This window comes from Thermobia domestica, chromosome 8 (assembly GCF_964235325.1).
Source record: "Thermobia domestica chromosome 8, izTheDome1.hap1.1, whole genome shotgun sequence".
In the NCBI taxonomy this organism is placed as follows: Eukaryota; Metazoa; Arthropoda; class Insecta; order Zygentoma; family Lepismatidae; genus Thermobia; species Thermobia domestica.
In genome coordinates, this window is record NC_137461.1 from 29,271,055 (window position 1) to 29,294,424 (window position 23,370).

A 23,370-nucleotide genomic window follows, 5' to 3' on the forward strand; every position below is an offset into this window, starting at 1 on the left:
TCCATAGTAAAGTGCACGTGTTTTTTTATTTATTTATAAATAAGAGCACGTGTAGAATGTTAGTAAACACATGCACATCTTGGGTGTTTGTACACACAAGTATGTGGTACATTGCAATATATTTTGAATATTATTATATGGTACTCCCAGAATAACACTGTAGTAACTCAAAACAGATTTTTGAATTGTTATACGTTTTAATATATTTTAATAATTGTAATTTGTATGTACTTAAGACAAATTTTCAACACAATAATTAATACTATATTGAAATAAAGTTACAATTCCGATAAATAGAAAAAAAAAATCAAATTCCTTTAGATACAAAGATCTTTTCAGGCTGATCTGTAAAGCTGACGTTTTAAAGTTATGATGTCATATTCTTGGGGAAGGACATAGTATAATTGTGAACCTCTCGTGACGCGAAAGGATTATAACTTCTAGATGAAATTAAGAAAAAACCACGGCCTAAATTTTGTACATAAATTTACAAAAAAAAAAAAAAAAAGTACAGTAGAGCGTCGATTATCCGAACGTCGGTCAACCGAACGACCGCTTAACCGAACTGTGTACTCGCTCGCATCTGTTACTCTCCCACCCTACCGTCCATCATCCCCCTCACTCCCAAACCAAGTTTCCCACAGTAGTCGCCGCACTGAGCCACCGCTGGCGGAACATTGCTTCTAATGGAGCCTTCATAAGGCGCTGCTGACCGGCCAAGCCGCCAGTCGCTGTGTTTCAACAATCAGCAAACTTCTGTCGGTTTGGCACTGGCTGTAGAAGTAGCGACAGTATCAAAGCTGTTCACAGCAACAGCTGCGCCAGCTTAGAGTTGAGGCGTGCCGCTCCGCGCATGACAAATAAACATGTATAGTTCGATTATCCGAACAAACCAGTTTTCCGAACACCCATGTCCCCCAATTACTTCGGATAATCGACGCTCTACTGTACTAGAAAAAATGAGACAAAAAAGCTTTTTTGATCATGGACACTAGACAAGATTTCTAAAAAATGTACAAGTCGTCTCGTTTTGTGTGCAAAATTTCTGTTCAGTTCTTTAAAGTATTCCAAAAACCAAACTACTTGGCATAACAGCTGTTTTTGTGGACCTAAGCCGCTCCAACGCCATCTGTTAGCGTACGGTTGAACTACTAGCGACAAACACGTGGTTAGTACGCTGCGTTGCCCTGTCTCTAACAATCAATCGTATCAGAAGCTTTCTGGATCTAGTGATCGTCACGTCTTTCATTCACGTGACTCCCCAGCTTGCCTCATGACGCTGGTTGGACGTCGAATATTGGGAAGCATCTGTCGGGAATAGAACCTGGGACTACGCGGACGTGAGTTCAACGCTCTTACCGGTAGGCCAGTGGTTCTCAATATCTTTTGAGTGACGACACACTTTACTGAGATTGCGACTAGGGATGGCCACAAAGTTCCGGTTCCGGCGGACCGGAGATCCGATTTTCAGAACCGGTTCTGGAACCGGTTCCGGACCTGGATCCGAAAACCCGGATCCAGAACCGGATCTTAGGAACCGGTTCCAGATCTGGATCTGAAAACCCGGTTCCAGAATCGGATCTTAGGAACCGGTTCTAGATCTGGATCTGAAAACCCGGTTCCAGAACCGGATCTTAGGAACCGGTTCCAGACCTGGATCCGAAAGCCCCCAAAGACACGTAAAGGAGGCATAAAGTTCACCTTCAAAAACAATGCAAAGAGGACCATACGCTTGTGCCTTCCCCGCCCAGACCCGCTTGTGCCCCCAGAAAAAAATTTTGGTCCACTAGTGGGTGTTTAGCCAAATGAGTTGGCCAGTTTGCCTGTTTAACCAATGAGTTTGCCAGTTACCCAGTTTATTTAGCCAAATGAGACAAGCTGCCGCCGCCTGGGCGCCTGCCTGTCGCTTCCACCATTTCATCTAGCATACTGTTCACAGCTTGCCAGCAGCTCGGGTTTAGCGTAGGGATGGTCACAAAGTTTCGGTTCCAGCGGTACCGGTTCCGCGAGGTGTTTTCAGAACCGGTTCCAGACCTGGATCCCAAGAACCGGTTCCAGACCTGGATCCGAAAAACCGGTTCCAGACCTGGATCCGAAAAACCGGTTCCGGAGCGGATCTTCTAGAACCGGATCCGTTCAGACCCGAAAACCGGTTCCACCAGGAACCGGTTCTGGCCATCCCTAATTGCGACAGACTACTTTGATATTTTATTAGTAATAATAATAGTATAGACTACACTAGTGTTACCCTATAAGGTTTTATAATTTAATGGTTCTATGTAGCACTGAGCATTATTTCTGCCGCTGGAGGCGTTGACTGGTACAATCTGTCTCAAAGTTGATTTTATTACTTCATGATTTTTAAATTTGAAAATTTCGCGACACACCCTAGGGGACTGCATGACACACCAATGTGTCGCGACATAATGATTGAGAACCGCTGCACTAGATTACTGTGTCCCCACTTTAAAGTGTTACATCCATTCATTAATTGTACAGAAAGTTTATATAGCCTGTTATAGAGACTGAATAGTTAATTGTTGGTAAATACGGTTACTAATTCTGAGAAGAAGAAAAAATACTTGTTTACAGACAGCATTGGACTGCAGTCATTAATTTCCTTTGTTTCTTCATAGCTTCTGGACGTCTTGCATTTTGAGTAACAAGAACCTCTTCTCTTGTAAGACAATTTAGTTCTTTTCCTTTTCTTTTTTTCTGTTTCGTTCTTTCTGAACTCCATTTTGTTTAATCTCCTAACTGCTGAGCACCATTTGATGTTATCTTTAGCGACTCTAAAGAGGGTGACGGAAGATTTACCCTAACGACAGATACTTTGCCTCTCAAACTGGATTCCAGTGTTGTCAACTCCTAATATTAAATCAGAAGTTTGTGTGGTTTTAAAGTGTTAGCATAGTTTTCTCTAACAACTTTCTCCTTGAGCTAAATAGGTTTCTTAATTGTAAAAGCGTTCCTAATCTCAGTGAATGGCGTGGTGATAACAAAATGAATAAAGAACAGCATTTGTCTTTCACCTTCAATAGCAATATAAAGCTAAACGAGCAAAAGTTAAGTTCTTGCTTTAATTTATAGTACAGTAATATTTGACAGATTTATCTATCACATTTTTATTATTATTAAGCCTACTTAATTATTTCTTTTTCGTACGTACAAAAGGTTATGAGACATTGATCTTATGATAATAAATATTCAAAATTTACGAAAGTCTCTAGGTTAAAATACATAGCCTATAGATATTTACTTGTTAACAGGTCATTCAGTAAGTCCGTAGGATAAGTAAGAAAAAAACAAAATTTTGACAAAACTCGATTTCATTATTCAACATAGTTGCCTTCGAGGGCGATACATCGAGTATAGCGATTTTCCAACTTTTCGATACCACTTTTATAGTACGATTTCTCTTTATCGTCAAAATAGGCCTCAGTTTCAGCGATGACTTCATCATTGGACTTAAATTTCTTTCCAGCAAGCATTCTCTTGAGACCTGAAAACAGGAAAAAGTCGCTGGGGGCTAAATTTGGAGAATATGGTGGGTGGGTTAGCAATTCGAAGCCCAATTCATTCAATTTTGCCATCGTTTTCATCGATCTGTGACACGGTGCATTGTCTTGGTGAACCAACACTTTTTCTTTTGCAAATGTGGCCGTTTCTTTGCGATTTCAGCCTTCAATCGATTCAAAAGTGCACAGCAATAGTCGCTGTTGATGGTCGTTCCTTTCTGGAGATAGTCGATGAATATTATTCCGTTCTCATCCCAAAATACAAACGCTATCACCTTACTGGCCGACTGTTGCGTCTTTGCTCGCTTTTGATTCGGTTCGTCGGCTGCTGTCCACTCAGCTGACTGTCTTTTGGATTCTGGTGTGTAATGGTGAAGCCATGTTTCATCCATTGTCACATATCGACGATAGAATTCCCTTTTATTGCGGTTTAACAGCGCCAAACACTCCTCTGAAGCATCGATTCGTTGTTGTTTTTGGTCGACTGTGAGCTCACGCAGCACCCACTTTGCACAGAGCTTTCGCATACCCAAATGTTCGTGTAAAATGCTAAAAACACTATCATTTGATATCTTTACAATGTCAGCTAGCTCGCGCACCTTCAATTTGCGATCGTTCATAACCAGGGCCCGGATAATTATGTACTAAAAACAAAGAAAATATGTACATATATATGCACATAAAATCTCAAAAATATGTAATAAAACCCTTCCAAAAGAGCAAAATATGTAAAATGAAAATACCAGCATTTCCTATTACGTTTTCTACACTTAATGTGGTAAATACAATATTTATTCAATTACAATGTTTACTATCTGTTACTTTTCCAACATGATCTCCGCAACACTAAGAAACAGAATGAGTTTCAAATTTTCAGCCAGAAAACTTATCTTGTTATCGCGTATAAAAGTGTTTCTATGCACTTTCAGAAATCATCCAAAGATCGTTCAACTGTACATTACGGGAGAATTCTAGAACACTGGCCCGCCTACCTGTACAACGGATACTAACCTAATCTAACATAGCCTAACCTCTCAAATCTCTAATTAATCTTAATTAAACTTATTTAGAAAGGAATTTTTACGAAAACTTTGTTTATGCTATTGTACTTCTAATGGGCGTCCAGCGTTATAGAACCTTTCCGTTCATTACACACTCAAAACATTTTAGTAAAAAAATATCGTGAAGAACAAAACATTCTCAATTAGTCTTTTCACTATTTCAACATACTTAAACTTGCACAAATCAGAAGGTGTGTATTCAATAGCCACGACATCGGATTTAGCTTCACTTAACACTCCACTAATAGCACAGATTGTCTTATAGCCTGGATTTTTCTCCAAAACGAAAGCCATCTTCTTATTCACTGCATCCCCAACCGATCCTTTCACACCTACTAGAGAAGCAACTGTTGAGCGAAGAACAATTTCAAGATTGTCTGAAAGGCTAGATGATGATTTCTCCAAGGATTCAGTAGTACTACTGAGTCACGAAACCTTGCTCTGAATGTAGGCAATATCATGCTTCAACTTCCCGTCATCAAACATTTGTTTCGCTATTTCTATGGAAGATGCATCTTCAAAATCAAAATGTTGTAACACTTGTTTCGCTGCATCATAGTTCGTAGCATAGTAACACACAGCATCAATCCAGCTTCCCCACCTCGTTAGTACCGGCTGAGAGGAGAAAGAGGTAGTTCAGGGAACAGTTCTTTAAATTTCTCAACTCTATTGAAAGCCTTCAAAAATACCTTCTTTGTATTTGAAATTAATGCATCTACATGTGAAAATCTAGAACGAACACATTCTGCAACACGATTAAATGCGTGGGCAAGACAAGTTAGATGTAACAGCTTCGGATACAATACTTGCAAAGCTTCTGCAGCTTTGCACATGTACGGTGCTGCATCAGTCACTAGAAGGAAGACATTATTATGCTTGATATCATCAGACCACAAAAGTCCCATAGCATCATTAAAGAGTTTTGCAATGGCTTGATGGTTGCATCGCGGCAACAAATCACTAGTTAACAGGATAGGCTTGCTGACTTCATTATCTTTCAGCAAACCTATTACAACATTACCAACATGTCGCCCCTCTACATCAGTTGTTTCTTCAATTGACATCCAAATAGGACCATCACCGATTTCCCCACGAATAGAGTTCATTGTTTCCACATATAAATCAGGCACGCAATGCTTTCTAATTGTAGATTTATCTGGAACTGTTTCGTGTGTGTATTGTTGCAGAAATTCACGAAGTACTGTATTGTTTAGTTTCCAAATAGGGATATCAGCACATACCATAGCACGGCACAGATCACTTGAAAATCGAGACTTCCGTGGCCCTGGACTACTTTGAGCTTGAGATTCAGTTACTAGCATCTGTTTTTGTGGTTTAGGTTTTGAAGCTCGGGTCTGATGGCGTGATGTAGATATGTGTTGCACAACTTGGGAACGTTGAGCGCATGAGACGCCCTTCTCACAAACCTGGCAATAAAGCACTTTTCCATCGGTGGAAAAAATGCTCAAACTCTTCCGTAAAATGCTTTGGTCTTATTGGCAACGGGGTTTTGTCCTTTGGTATCTTGGAAACAGGATTTGCTGACAGTACAGGAGATTAAATATTCGATAAAATAGCGCACACTTTCCCTACGGCATGCGTTGTGGCGGCAAGCGCTTCGCTTTTGCCAATCAAGAGTTCAGTGTTACCAATTGCGTGAATTCAAACTTCCCCATCTGATTTCATATTTTTCGCCGAAGGAAAATATTAATGGGGCGAGCTTGCGACAACAACACGATAGGCAATCGTAAAACAGCGTCGCGATAGTAATTCGATTGAATTATTAATCTCACGTAAGGATGTGAGCGCTACTATTGCGACCGAGAGTGTACGATTGCTAATCAAATCAGGTTGTGTCCAACTCTTCCTACCAATCCTCCAAACTACGCTTCAATACTATTTTAAAAGGGTGTAACGCAGTGAAACAATAAATAAATAAAAATTAAAAATTTAAAAATAAAGCAAGCACTTTAAATTCAAAGAGAGGTGAGTGTCTTCTTCTTTTCAAAGTCTATTGTTGAACAGTTTTTGTATGAAAAATCTCTATAAAACATGAAAATATAAAGAAATATGTAAAATTATGTGCTCATGAGTAAAATATGTAATTATATGTACATAAGTGTAAAATATGTAAATATATGTACACCTTGTCTCAAAAAGGTTGAGCGCATTTTTTATTGGTGTTTTGAGGCAAAAATTTTCTAAGTCCAGCTTCGGGTATCTTCGGGAAAAAGTAAGCCAGGTTCGAACCTCCAAGCCAGCCTTTGCAATCGGGAAAAAGTTTGCAGATGTGTTTTTCTTCTTTTAAATATAATAAGACTTGTTACCAAGTGTTTAAAAAAGCAACATTGATTGAAATACTTAATGATACAATATTTCGAAACCTTTTATTAATGTGAACACATGCTTGTTTGTCATTTAGCTCTCTATACGTAATGGAACATTTAAATACGTTAAAGAATCTTTCCATATGTAAAAGAATGTTCAAAGTTAAGAAATAGAACATAATTATCGCCTGAGTACTAAAATAAAAGTCAAAGTAGAACAGAAACAGCGTTTGTAATGGATATGAATGTCATAATTATCTTGAGATCCGTTATACATCGCTAGAAGCTTAGTTCTAGAAGTCCTTGTGTTAGCTCATTGGTAAGCTGTCGGATTTCAAATCATAAGGTTCTGAGTTCGATTCTCATCTGGGTCTATACTTTTTTTTAAAATTATATTTTCCGCAATTCATGAAAAATTATATAAAATAATTACATTAAAATACATAAGTTGTTTATATATAACATAATAATTGCAGAACATAGTAATTATTATGTTTAAAATATAACATCTGAGATAATTTTCACAGTAGGTCGGTATTATATATGAGGATGTAAATACAAGTTAAGAAACTCGTTCAATAGCAATAAATAAATCATGTAGTGTATTTATTTGCAGCTATTTGTCATATAGAGAGTAATTCTCAACATTCATAATACAGAATGTCATTTATGTTCTTGAAAAGTTATTCGATGCATAAACAGAGAGTATAAACAGAGAATCCAAAGTCGGAACGCTCGCAAAAAAAATTCATGAACCCCAAAGGTCACGTGAGCAGACTGGAACTGTCCTTATGAAGCATGCCACAGCAGAAAGTCTTTACATAGATTTTCAATTCAATTCCTAATATATGCTTTTGCAATGTGGTAGTAGTGATGCCTTGAGTCGCCCTCTCTCGCTCGCTCGCTCGCTCACTCTCTATTTATACAGAATATAAAAGTGAATTTATGTGTGTGTTTCAACATAATTCTGATATATCTAGAGCAATTTTAACTATATTTCTTACAGTCTGGAAAAAGAGTACTGTCGGGATACATATCAAAAATGCTAGAAACGGGTCGATATTAGTATCGAATCCATAGTTTCGTGGTCGCTTAGGTGAATAGCTCTACTTTCAATTCAAGTCCAATTAAGCTCCCATTAGCACCCAGGGTGGTTACGTAGCGACATAAAGATATCGAAATCAACCGATATTAGAATCGAATCGTAAGTTTTCAGCGCCGCTAATGGGGCGTTTACACTTAGTCGATTTGCGTTTGATTCAGTTGAATTGACGTCACTTTCAACTTAATCGACCGTGTAAACGGGACTTCAACTTAATCGCTTGCTGATCGAAGGCGACTAATCGACTGGCAACTGAATTGAAAGACGTTCTATTTTCTGTGGTTGAAATAATTGAACACATTCATCGATCTGATTCGGCCTAGTTGCTTCGATTTGTCGGCAAATGCAGCGAGTCGATTTAGTCGTGCGACTAAATCGACCAAGTGTAAACGCCCCATAACAGTGCAGCATTTCCCATTAGTCCACATTAGTCCCATTGCCTAGAGGGCAACATATTTGCAGAGTGCAAATTTTAAAACTTGAATAATATTTTAATTTTTTTCCGTATGAAAAAGTTAAAAATCATGAGCAAATATACTATTTCACGAACAATCCTCTTTTACTATTCTAATATGTTTAATAATAGCGTAAGAAATGTAATAGTAATTCAGAACATGTTTCACAGTTGTTATTTTTTGTTACATAGTTGTAGCTGTAGCATGTAGTGAGTGGAATTTAACTGTAATAAATTCACTAGTTAACCATATTCGAATTAAGTTTTATTTTTAAGTTCGGAATGAAGGGGCGGAGAAATATGTAGTTATTGGGGGCACCGTGCTTTTCTACATTTTACTTTCAAGATCTCCATTTTTCTTTTGTCATTTGTTCCTAATAAAAAAAAGTTCAGTCACTTTTGGATTGTCATAGGATAGTGGGAGTTGGATTTTGGGTTGCAGCCTGTGAGATTCTAGAGGAGCTAACTGCTTGAAAAAATATTTTTGAATCATCTGTAACATATGAAATAAGGATATGTATCATAAAAAATTGAAAGTAACTATGCGTAATCATCACGGTCAAATTGCAAAGTCAAATGAATTGACGTTTGGTATATAATCAGGCTCCAATCCCAACTGGGAAGTTGTCATACGCGTGTCACTTTCATTATAATACATATCCTTAGGGGGAGTAGAAGTCCGAATTTTTGCGAAAAATTTAGTATCTCACAAGCCGTTCAACTGAAAGCTGAAATTCAGCATATAACTCTTTATTAAAAATAAAGAGAATATGCCCTGGCATTTATTAAAATTGTCTTTTATGAGCGGGGGGACGGGGGTGCATTTTCTATATATTGGAAATTGGTAGTTGGTTTATTTGTAAAAATAATCGAAAACGATTGATATTAGTTGAGAAAAAAATTGAGTAATGCAAACTAAAGTTCTTTTTGAATTTTATACCCACTGCTTTCTATTTATAATTGCTGAAGCTGGTGTTTAATATAGCAAGAGGCAATCAAGCCATAAAGTTAGAGAAAAATGGCCATAAAATTTGTATTCTAAACTTAATTACATGGGCATTTTCAATTAGTACGGCATGCTTAATTATATAGAAAATTAGTTTCTCTCCCTCTCCTTTTTTTTTTTTTTTTTTTTTTTTTTTACGTTCGTCTACTTTTCTTTGATTCGAAACTTTTAAATTTCACCCTATTTTCTACTGAAATGTGTCTGTAAGGCAACAAAGAAATAATTACATATGATAAATTTAAATTCATTTTAATTCGGAAGATGAGAAACACTTTGCCATTATATATCGTAAAGGTCAGACCCATCAGTATTGTAACAAAGAGGTGCTTGAGCCAATGACGGTAGAAATTCAAACTCCGATAAGTGATAATTTCACAGTCTTGTTTTATTACAAGTGTAATCTCTTTAGTCAATGGAGAGGAGGACGTGGTCATCGGTCAGAGTTGATGTCGATGGGTTTTGGTGGGTCGGAGTTGGTCGCAATGGTTCAGAGTGGTTCATAGTTGGTGGTGGGTCAGAGTGGATCATGATGGTTGATGGGTCAGAGTGGGCCAATGGGTCATTTGGGTGGTGGGTGATAGTGGGTCATGGTGGGTCGTGGATCAAATTTTCATTGACCCACACCATCTCTGGTTAAAATTGTACTAAAGATAAGAGGCACCAAAGATGCATGTCGGCTATTATGCTCAAATTTTGCGCATGGATAGTACTTCACCAGAAAGCAATAAATCTAAAACGGTTCACGGTATCATCTCCTAGAACTCGAGATGTAGGGGTTTGTCTGATTGGCTAAATTAAGACGTCAATGATTTATCCTTCAACAACCAAGCTTTTTATGATCGTTTCCGTGGGGAAGTCAGAAGAACGCGTGTCTAGTAATCGTAATATTGATAGTTCGCGTCCACCCCGGGGTATTTGTTTTGTGTTTTATTGATTCACCTAAATATAAACAAATCACACATATAGGCATTTTAACATATTTTGGGAGAGTAATTTTGTGGTTCGTTGGCGTTTCATCACGTCTCTGCCGCTGGTAGTAAAGTTTTCAAAATGGAACTTGGACCATCACGGATCGTCGCTGCGGGGCCACCAATTTCTGGCGAGAGGTTAATAGTTGACCATCTGTAGTCCACCGACGCTTACAGCTTAGGGTAATGAACGATGTCCTTGCCTTGTAGACTTCATGACTACCGACGTCGGCAGTCAACTGGCTTTTAGTATTCCTTTTCTAACCATCTATCGTTCATGTTTGTACACGGTGTTGTCATAATAATAATAATAATAATAATAATAATAATAATAATAATAATAATAATAATAATAATTATTATTATTATTATTATTATTATTATTATTATTATTATTATTATTATTATTATTATTATTATTATTTATAGTAACAGTAGTATAATTGATGATAGAATAATTATTGTCTATGTATTGTCTAGGTAGGACTACACACAGGATTTGGCTCGTTTTGGTTCGACTTGACTCTAATCCGAGTCGAGTTGGAAGATATTTTTCTCGCCGAGTCCAAGAGTAGACCTCAAAGATGTCTGTTTCGAGTCGAGTCGAGTTTCAAAGAAAAGTCGTTCGTGCCCATCCCCACTAATGAGAGCTTAATCGTAGTTAAGCGAAATTGAAAGTCTCACTATTTATCTAAGCGACCCCGAAAACTATGAATCTAATATCGATCATTTTCTAGCAATCTTTTATATGTATCCCCCTCCCATTCACCATAGGTAACCCGACAGCACTCTTTGAAACTATAAGAAATGTGGTTAAAATTACTCTAGGCCAGTGCTTCTCAATCCAATTCCTATCACGATCCCCTTTTATCACACGCTCTTGCCAGCGACCCTTTTATAATTTGTTTTATAATAAGCTTGTGTGGGATTTTTAACATACCTATTTCTATAATAGTAGAATCCATTTTTTTGTTTATAGTGAACAGTGCCATGGAAAATCATTGCCCGGGGCGAGAGTATAGTACGATGTCACCGTATATATGAGTGACGTCGACAGACTAGCTACGAAGCGCCACCATGGTTGGCACGAAGCTCAAGAACATTTTCAAAATAAACCCTACCTTTCCTTAATTTTGAGCACATTTTATTACGTTTTTCCTTCTATTTTACACATGTGCACATGCACTTTCCTAACATGAGTAACACACTTCCTCCGAAATGTGTGGCCCCTTTTTTCGGCGCCCGGCACTGACAGTGGATACAGTAACTGTAATATGTATATTCCCAACAACGAAGGTGCTGGTTCAAGATGGATGTTAAACTCCTTCATTGAAGAGGCCATTAACGTATCCGATCTAAGCCCACAACTTCTTGACCAAATAATAGAATGATCATGCGACAAGTCTTTGCAACAGGTTTTCTGTAACGAAGACTTGGACAAGTTCTGCCTGATGAGGAGAGAAGAATATCCTGGTCTGGTGATTGCTGCTTTAAAAGTAATAATTCAATTTGCTATATCGTACTTGTGCGAAAGTTTTTTTTTTTTTTTTTTTTGGTAAACATTAAAACAAAGATAAGAAATCGCTTATCAGTTGAAAATGGCTTGATAATGTTCGTCATGAAGATTGAACCGGGCATTGCTGCACTAGTGAAATTATACCATGCTTAGGTATCTCATTAGGTTTTAATTTTAATTGTATTTCAATGTGCAGGTTTTGTTTCATGTGTATTTTTCTAGTATTTCTATATACAGTTCTCATTAGTGTTATATCATACATCTTTGATTTAAATTCATTTTTAAACAACACTACTAACTAACTAACTCTATGGCCTATGGAACCCGGAGGTTCAATGCCCCGTTCACAAAAGCTCTCCACTAACTTCTATCCTTAGCCAATTGGATCCAGTTTCTACTTTGTATTCTTATCTCAGCGAGATCCATCTTAATATTGTCCTCCCATCTGCGCCTAGGTCTTCCTAATGGTCGTTTTCCGTTTGGTCTTCCAGTCAAGACTTTGAAAGCGTTTCTACTTTCTTCCATTCTAGCTACATGACCTGCCCACCTAAGCCTCTGGACTTGACGACCCTAACAATGTTGGGTAACCGTATAAATTATGTAGTTCCTCGTTATGAAGTTTCCGCCATTCCCCATTCCCGTTCCTCTTGGGTCCGAATATTCGTCTAAGGATCTTGTTCTTAAATACTTTCAGTCTATGTTCTTCCCTCAGAGTAAGCGACTATGGTTCGCAACCATACAGAACAACAGGCATGATTATCGTTTTGTATATTTTAAGCTTCAAATTTCTCGACAGAATTCGCGACGACAAAAGACTTTGAACCGAATAGTAACACGAATTTTACACCCTTTGAAAATGTTCAGTAGACTTATTTTTTATTGTTCTTTACAGTGTGTATAAAAAATAAAAGTATGCCTATCAGAACAAAATTAAAAATAATATTTAAAAATAATTTCTGGTATTATATTCTAACTATATTTATCTCTTCCGCCTATATTCGCGATCCCCTAGGGTCCGCGACTCCCAGGTTGAGAAACCCTGCTCTAGGCATACATGAGTTATGATGGAACATACATACATACACTTTTATATGTATAAATGCAGATAAGAGAGAGTTGAGAGAGAGCGATTAAGGAATTACCGCTCTCAATCTCTTCACTTTACTTTTGCGATTCGTGAATTTCTTACGTGACAGTTTGGGGCTAGCTAGTTTTTTGTCTTGAATCACGATCCGATTTTCGATATGCTCTACCTAAATGCTGTAATGCGAATATTGAGAAGTTATCTGCGATGAAAGTAGCTGCAAATAAATACATTACATAACTTATTTATTGCTATTACACGATTTTTTAAATTTGTATTCAATATTCACACATAACACACCGACGTTCTGTGAATACCTCAGATGTTATATTTTAAAGATAAGAATTACTTATGTCGTGAAATGTTATGAATATATATATTCAACTGATATATACAACTGATGGTATGAATATATATATTCCATTGATATATACAACTGATGATATGAAAATATATATACAACTGATGAATTGTAATGTAACTATTTTACATAATTTTCATGCATTGAGGAAAGTAGAATATCATAAAAGAATCTCACCTGAACGGGTATCGAACTCACGATTTAAACGCTCGGTGGTGTACCACTGAGCTAACATGACCGCTTTTCGGAAGCTGCTTCTGAAATATAACTGAGCTCATACGTAAATGCTCTTTTCCGTATGGAAATCACAATGACGAAACGAGAGTGTGAATACATAGTCTCGAAATATTGTATCATTAAGTATTTCAATCATTGTTACTTTTTTCTACACTTAATACCATTTCAACATGTCTTATTATATTTAACAGAAGGAAAAACATATCTGTACATCTTTTCCCGATTACTAAGGTTGGCTTTGGAGGTTCGAACCAGCAGCTTTAGTTTACTGTTTTCCGAAGATACCCGAAGTTGGACTTCGAAAGTGCTCGTCTCAAAACAGCTATCATCATATCGCTCAATCTGTTTGGTATATGGTATATGTTTTTATACGTGTAAAGTCAGTATAACAATTCATTCTTTAAACAGCTTTTCGTATGTATTAATATTCCTTTATAAAAACTGTTTTTAATATTATTATTACGGCGCACCATTTTCAGATTTCTTTCGCGAGTCGTTGACCAAGTCGTTCGCCACCAGCGTTGCCAGACTCACAGCTCGGAATTATTCCAAAACCTGATTGAACTTATGCTAGATTCGGTCAAATTATGCTAGATCCTCATAATTACTAATTCAGGAGTTTAAAAAACGAAGTTGAGATACGATAACGTAACTTAAAATACACAGAGAGCAAGAATGCATGGATAGAACTCAATACTTCACGCACCAAAATTTTAACTCAACTAAATTACTGCAGTCGTTTGCCAGACTCAATGGCGTATATATCGTATAAATGAATGCAAAGTTTTTGTTTACATATTTTGAAAGAAAATTACTTCGCAGCATAAGCGGAGTTGGGAATCGTCTGCTGGGGAAGGGAGGGGGCAGATTTTTGGTCGGTCTCGGAGCTGTCATTTCAGGAATAAATATGATCATGAATTCAGAAATAAAGATGGTGAAGTTGTCAAAAAGTTGGGGGAGAATGGCCCCCATAGCTCCGCCCATGCCTCGGAGTTAAAGGATTAGAAAACCCTGGGTGGAGCCACAAAAAAAAAAAAAGCCCAAAGCCGTTCCGAACTTACTTCGGAAAATAAGACTGCCTGTATGGTTTACCGAGTGTATGAATCAATGGAAGAGGATACATTTCTGCCGTTCTTTTTCTTCCCACGACCAACTTCTTTCTCATCTCCAGGTTTTATGGCTTTTTGATAAGTTGCTGAAATTGTGCTAGATTTGGGCAGGATGCTAAAAGCAAGATGCTAGATGCTAGAGACATGCAAATTATGCTAGATCTAGCATCATTATGCTAGATCTGGCAACGCTGTTCCCCACAATAGGCGGGTCGTGCAAGTAACCAATCACACGTCAGGTACTAGATTTTACCTATTGCTTCCTTCTCACAGCTCAGAACATTGGTAACTATGGATAGACGTACAGCAGTAATTACTTTATGGGAGTTGGAAGGTTATTCTGCAACTGCAGCTAGCAGGCGAGTAGGTGTCCCGGCCTCTACAGGAAGGCGATGGATTCGGAAATATGGTGCTACAGGTCAGACTGATAATTTACGATCTCCTGGTCGTCCGCATGTGTCAACCGAAGCCCAAGATGCGAGATTAGTAAACGAAGCCCGGTTAGACCCACTAAGGACGTCTAGACAGCTAAGGGAAGTTTCTCTCTTTCTTGGTAAAAAGCATACAGCTCTGCGAAGGCTTCGTCATGCTGGGTTACGTGGCCGTGTTGCTGCCGTGAAGGAAAAACTCTCAGACGACCACAAAATTTACCGTCTCGCGTTTGCACAGGCGAATGTGGGTCTCAATTGGGAAAACGTAGTTTTCTCAGATGAATCCATATTCACAACATCAAAGGAGGGACGCCGTTTTGTGTATCGTCCGAGAGGCACCCGATATGACCATGGATATGTGGCTGCTTGCAATCGCAGTGGCCATGTATCTATTTTATGTTGGGGTTGGATTTCCAGTCGCGGTGCAGGACAGCTTCATAGAATTGAAGGACATCTGGACAATGCTCAGTACTTAGACATTATCAGTAATATCATGGTGCTATCTGTACGAGTATTTCAGCCTGATGGTGTAATTAAGTTCCAGCAATACCAGTCGCCAATACATACTTCCCGTGTGATTCAGGAATGGTTCGCAGGGCATCCTGAGATTGATTTAATCGACTGGCCGCTCGTGGAGCAGACCTCAATCTCATGGAAAATATGTGGGCAGAAGTGAAGCGTACTCTAAGGGAAAATTGGCCTGAGGCAGATCCACCAAGAACTCAGGGTGACCTGTGGCATCTTCTTTCCGAAGCATGGCTGGAGGTAGGGGAAGGAGATAGATTTGTCACCCATGTAATAGATTCCATGCCCAGAAGAATGGAGCGTGTAATAAATTCAGAAGGGTCTTGGACACAATATTAATGTCCCCGCCTTAACTCCCGAAAACAGCCCTTTTCAGGGCTACCTAAACGCTTCTGAAAATATTTCTAGAAGTAAACCACTCCTTGTATCCGATTTCTGTGCAATCCTACTAACAAAAGAATGATTATTAGCTGTAGGCTTTGAACTCAAGACCTCTTTATTGGCAAGTCCGTACTCTACCAGTGAGCTAACATGAACACGCAAACCCAACCTGAAGAAACACGACTTTCAATTTCTGGTATTCGATGACAATGATGCTCATATACTTGGCAAATGTTGTATTCAACTTGGGATATTCCGCAACACACACACACACACACACACATAAACAAAGCGAAAGAGAGAGAGAGAGAGAGAGAGAGATGAATATACAAAAGCATATTCAACGTATTCGAATGAGACTCTAAGTAACGACATTCCGTTCTAAAGAGAGTTTGTGTTTCTTCCCGTGACGTTAAGGGGATCGGGAAAAGTTATGTGTCTTGAAGCAGGATACGACTTTGGATACTCTGTTTATACACTTTCTATATCCGTAGGAATATATTGTATTTCACGAATGTAAATGACATGCTGTAATGAGAATATTGAGAAGTTACATCTGTATGACAAATAGATGCAAATAAATACACTACATAACTTATTTATTGCTATTGAACGAGTTTCTTAAGTTGTATTTACATCCTCATATATAATACCGACCTACTGTGAAAATTATCTCAGATGTTATATTTTAAACATAATAATTACTATGTTCTGCAATGATTATGTTATATATACACAACTTATGTATTCTAATGTAATTATTTTATATAATTTTTCATGCATTGCGGAAAATATAATTTTAAAAAAAGGACTAACCTAGACGGGATTCGAACTCTCAATCTTAAGATTTGAAATCGGACAGCTTACCAATGAGCTAACGCAAGGACTTCTAGAACTATGCTTCTAGCGATGTATAACGGATCTCAAGATAATTATGACATTCATATCCATTACAAACGCTGTTTCTGTTCTACTTTGACTTTTATTTTAGTACTCAGGTGATAATTATGTTCTATTTCTTAACTTTGAGCATTCTTTTACATATGGAAAGATTCTTTAACGTATTTAAATGTTCCATTACGTATGGAGAGCTAAATGACAAACAAGCATGTGCTGACATTAAAAAAAAAAAGGTTTCGAAATATTGTATCATTAAGTATTTCAATCAATGTTGCTTTTTTAAACACTTGGTAACAAGTCTTATTATATTTAAAAGAAGAAAAACAAATCTGCAAACTTTTTCCCGATTGCAAAGGCTGGCTTGGAGGTTCGAACCTGGCTTACTTTTTTCCCGAAGATACCCGAAGCTGGACTTAGAAAATTTTTGCCTCAAAACACCAATAAAGAATGCGCTCAACCTTTTTGAGACAAGGTGTACTTTCAAATGGGTGTGTTTAGGCACTATGGGTCACAAATGGCATTATTACACTGATTTGGTATAAAAATATAACCCCTACAAAAATATGTAATTAAATAATTATCCGGGCCCTATTCATAACCAATTTGTGGATTTTTTTTTTTTTTTTTTAATGTTTTCTGGAATAACAGCCTCATTTGGGCGTCCACTACGCTCTGCATCATTTGTGCTGGTACGACCACGTTTACTTTCAACAATCCACTTCTCTACCATTTGTCTCGATGGAACAGAGTTCGGATAATGTTTATCAAGCCATTGTTTGGTTTCCACAGTAGTTTTTTTTTTTTTTTTTTTTCAGCAAAAAGCAATGCTTTATTAAAACTCGAAATTCACTTTTGTCCATTGTTTTTGCACTAACACAAGTTGCATCACACAAAAACCTATAACTCACGAATTAATAGTCAGATTGCTGTCAAATGTATACATGTATCATTTGAGGTTAGTACTAAATAAAAATCATATGGAAAATAATCTAGTAACGCCATCTCTGTGTCATCCTACGGACTTATTGAATGGACTGTTATAATAAATACCGAGTAGGCTGAAAGTAACTCCGTATTTTGAGTTATGAATTACAATTGATGTTAAGTGTATATTGCAATGAAAGTTTTCTTGTTTTATAGACTAAAGTATGCCATTTCTTCTTATTTTTTTCACACCTCGTGAAGTTTTTGTTGTTACTTTGAAATCACAGAGATGTTAGGACGATTAACCATTGACGAAAGAGCCAAACTTGCAGCAAGATTTTAGGTTTGACAGTCTGTAATTCAGGTCCAACGGTGGTAGAGGGGTCAACGTAGGAGGCAAGCTGTTTTGGATACAACAACCATTAATAGAGAGCGAATTTTAAGGTGCAGCACCTTTTCTAAAAAATGTAGTTGTTATAACAACTAAAGTTCAAAATATGTATTTCCGGGCATAAAACGAACTGAAATGAATGCACTTTGTTGTACCTTTTTCGTGAATGTTGCACCTTTTTTTGCCCTTTTTCATAAAATTTCCGTTTTTCTTACTTCGTTTAGCGTTCAGCACCTTTTTTGTCCCTTTTTCTCTTTTTTTTAAAGAAAATTTGGACAGAACGATATGTTTTACTTTCAAACTAGTTTACACATAACATTCAATAAATTTAGACGCAATCTTGACGGATTTGTTAGGAATAAATTTGAATTAAATTTTCGAGACAATCCGGACATAAAAACCTTTGCAGCGTCAACTGAATTTCCTGTCCCTGCGCTTACAAGATGTGTATCACTGTTTTCTGTTGATGTCGAGCGAAGTTTCTCCACAAAGATCTCCTGAGCTCCATGCATCACAAACTAACATTTGAAAAAATAGATGTGTTGTGCATAATCAAGTATAGTTTCTGAGGACCCAGTAGTATGTCACGGTTTTTCAAGTCACAATATTGCTAAATTGAAATTTTCTTTTTTATAATACCGAGTTGGTTTTAACCACATTTTATTTCAAGAATATCGAATGTTGTAAAAGTTTGGGATTAAATAAAACAATTTTGCAATTTATGTCCAATGTTTAAAGCCAAGACTTTAACAATATTTGTTGGTCTAATGAATAAAGAATATTCATGTAACTGTATACTATAGCACTTAATAAAGGTATCCAATTAGCACCTTTTTTTGCACCTTTTTTCACCTTTTTGAATGATTTTTCAGCCCCTTTTATTCCCTTTTTCCTACCACATTTTTGCACCTTAAAATCAGGTCCTTAAGAGTTTTCATCCCGGCGAAATTAAAATACCGCAAATTTTACAGTAATTATGTGATATCTTCAAATAGATAAAAGATAATCGAAATGGGGAACAAGAGCGCCCTAGACAATATTATTTTGCATAAGATACCGTTATCACGACTCACTTATCTGCTTCTGATTTCGAGCCATTTTGAAAATCGGCATTTATTTTCGCGTTTCTAAACAGCTGAAAACGGAAAGCCACTACGTAGAGACCTGCACGGGCCGGGTCCGGCCCGGCCCGCGGACCGGGCTTGGGCGGGCCGACTCTCCTATTTCATTGGGCCGGACCGGGCTTGGGCGGGCCGACACTGTTAGTTCTTTGGGCCGGGCCGGGCCGGGCTTGGGCTGGCCGACACTGATTTCTCTTCAGGTCGGGCCGGGCTGGGGCCGATCAATTGCAATTCTTTAATAATTATTGACTTTCGTTAAACGATAATTGGAATAAAGCCAAACGTTGAAGAAGTGTGTCCATGAAAAATGTTACAAAGAATGCACTAGCTATTTACAGTTTGTGTTGCTTAGCGGCTCCACTTTCACTATAGAGGATTGCAGGCATTATGCGGTAAATTGACCTTGACCTTCACTGAACTCAAACTATAAAAAGAAGGGGTGGGAATGTTTTGCCTGTCGCTAAATAATATTGCCATCTTCACTTTATGCTAAAAATCAATTAAGTTAGATTTTTGTTACAGGGAATGGAGTTTTTGTTCTCTCGATGACAGGCAAAGTTCTAGGAGGCAATGGTACCATTCGGGAGGCAAGCGTCAGGTTGTGAACCAGAGTTTAGAAAATGTTTCTGAGGGTTAGGTCAAATTTAGTACTAAATTTTGAGAAAGGTTGGGGCTCGAGCTAATTTTTTAAAAAAATTATCGGGACGGGGTCGGGCCAAAAACTTCTAAAATTTATCGGGCCCGGGCCGGGCTTGGGTCAAGAATTTTAAAAAACTTATCGGGCCGGGCCGGGCTCGGGCCGAAAATCTTCAAAACTTTTCGGGCCCGGGCTGGGCCGGGCCTAGCTACGTTCGGGCTGGATTGGGCTCGGGCCGAAAAATTCGGCCCGAGCAGGTCTCTACCACTAGGTGACTTGTGATAACAGTACCTCACGCAAAATAATATTGTCTAGGGCGCTCTTGTTCCATATTTCAATTATTATTATTATTTTTTTTATATCTATTTGAAGATATCACATCATTACTGTAAAATTAGCGGTATTTTAATTTCGCCGGGATGAACACTCTTAACAATTAAAAATTGCTGCAGAAAATTAATGACTACCGGAAGTTTCGTGGATCTCAAGAGATCAGGTAGGCCTTCAGATCTGGATCAGGAGATCCAGATGATTGCTATAGGCGTGTTGAATTTAGTGAAATGATGCTCGCATGGCATGAAGAACATCCACACCTGTTTGAAAAATTATGTGGAGTGATGAAACTGTGCTTCATGTAGCGGGGTTCGTTACTCGTCATAGTAGCCATCATTGGGCAGAAGATGGTCCAAAAAAAAAAAAAAAAACGTTGAAAACTACAAGGCAAGCCGAAAGTGACAGTGTGGTGTGGATCAACTTCGTCCCGCATTGTTGGGCCCTATCCGTTGAGAGTTACTGTGAACCTTGAAAGGTACCTGGAAATGTTAGACAGTTTTGTATGGCCTACGATTTCTGAATGAGACGTGTCTCAAGAACTGATATTTATGCAAAATGGAGCCCCCTCTTATTACACCTTGCCTGTAAGACAATGGCTTGATGAACGCTTTGCAAGACGCTGGATAGGTCGCCAAGGTCTCACGGAATGGCCAACGCGAAGTCCAGACCTCACCCTATACCATTTTTTTTTAAATGGAGATGGGCTAAGGATGAAGTGTATTTCAGCAAACTACAAACTCTTGACGAACTTGAGAATAAAATCTGTGCGGAAATAAGTGGTGTTTCCGCTGAGGTCTTGAATAATGTCGTAGCAAACGTACTTGTACGTTTGAGACAATATCTTGAAAATACTGAAGCATACATTGAGTTGTAATGTTTGGAATGATAATGGCATATAATGAACTACATGTGTGCAAAAAATTGAGCTTATACCTACAACATTTTAGGGAGGGAAAAATGTTAAAAATAAGGAGTTACTTTCCGACCACCCTGTACTTTGAGTGAAATGTGAGGATTACCTTTGTTAAATCAGAAACGAAAATTAATTTCAAGTGTTTCTTTTAATAAAACTGTTTAATTATAAAACAGCTGCTTTGCTTTGCATTGTAACAGCTAGACTAGTAATTAGTTTTTTCATTGTAGACAAGAATTCGTTCCTCATTAATTTAGCAAATCTTTGGTAGGATCGTGCAGTTGGAGTAATAAAATTGAATTGCTATCACGTCAGTCCTTTATGCCGCACGATAACTCTTGAACGAAAGTGAATATTTGAATTCCGTGTTTGCAATAAATAGCTAGAACGATTATCTCAGAAAAGTTCGTTAATGGAGTTATCTTCGTGCGTAACGGTGACTTTAATGGTGGCTATCCATATCCCTTTAAAGTCTATAATATTCCCTAGCTTCTATACAACCTGCATAGTAGCAAAGACATGTTGGTTTCCTATAATGAAAGGATGTGGAATCAGGTCTACTTAATTACAAGTTCTCGAAACTACATAATTTTGAGTAGTGTTGCAAACTTTACCAGTGTTTAATATATCTCTAGAACTGTTTGAGACATCAAATTGCTGTAAACGGCATTGTGATCTTTACATCTTTTGAAAACTATCTCTGTGATTGCATGATACATTTTTCTAAGCAATTTCTTCGTAATAAAGGCATTTTAAGAAAGTCAAATATTCTATCCATTCTAGCTTTATTCCTATTCATTCGAAATCCATTATAACATGATCATAGAATTAGAGATTAAAGTAGCTTAGACGTGCATTGACCAATCTGTCTCACTTGTGTTTTAAGTGTGACGTGAATAGAGACTAGGATGAATTTTTTTTATTGTTTATTAAAACAATTGATTTAAAATATACCTAGAAAGTCGATTCACGGAAATAATTCTCTTATTTGAACAAACAAAGTGAAGTGAAAGGGAAAACAACAACTATTTCTGACCATAGAAAAGTGGACCTGTGACGAGATAAACAAGGACTTCCTGATTGACGTCACAGAGAAATAACAATTTTGTGGCTAAGAAAGACCAGAAATAGAGAACAGGATGATAGAAGAGAAAAACAAAGTGTGTATAAAAACACTAGTAAAAATTTACTAGTGTTCAGTCAGTCAGTCAGTCAGTCAGTCAATTGATTATTCTCGAACGAAGTATACGAGTCGCGTTATCCATCCTCGGTAGTATAGTGGTTAATATCCCCGCCTGTCACGCGGGAAACCGGGGTTCGATTCCCCGCCGGGGAGCCATATCACATAAATATGAATAACTTAACAATAGTATAATGGTTAGGTTGATGTAATTATTTAAATAAGTTGATAGAACTTACATCTAACTAGCTAATTACCATGTCACGCGAGATTTTTATTATTACTACTAGTAAATGGATAAATGATGACGCTAGGAATCTAGTTTATCCTTTTATTTACAGTAAATGTGAATTGAATCATGAGGATGAGCTTAGTTGGCCCTCACAACTAAATTAATTATTACATAAAAGCACGACTCGAATGTCGGCATAATATCTTGGACCAACAAGCTCATTATACAAGTACAATTATTTGCAATGAAATGCTTACATTACTCCTGTTCATTATCTTGATAATTACATAAATTCAAACCATTAAATCAAATAGTTTTGGACAAAACCTTGAATCAATTTCATATGCAAATTTAGACATAGTAAAATGTCAAATTATAAGTCCTGGCACATAGGCCTAAGGTGCTTGAGGAATATCATTATGATATATGCTACCTCTGGTAACAATTTTATGCACATTAAGAAACAAATAAAGAATAATTCCAACTTACATGTTTCCAAGTATAACATCCAACAATTGAATGGAGAGACGTACAAAGTCCACGCGAGTACCGAGTATGGATAACGCGACTCGTATACTTCGTTCGAGAATAATCAATTGACTGACTGACTGACTGACTGACTGAACACTAGTAAATTTTTACTAGTGTTTTTATACACA

At 37.5% G+C, this 23,370-nt stretch overlaps 1 non-coding gene across 1 annotated transcript; it reads left to right on the forward strand.

The window, feature by feature from the left end:
• Positions 1-22,563: 22,563 nt before the first annotated feature.
• TRNAD-GUC (transfer RNA aspartic acid (anticodon GUC)) lies at positions 22,564-22,635 on the forward strand. Its single transcript has one exon. It is a non-coding gene; the product is annotated as a tRNA-Asp (tRNA).
• The last annotated feature ends 735 nt before the right edge of the window (positions 22,636-23,370 follow it).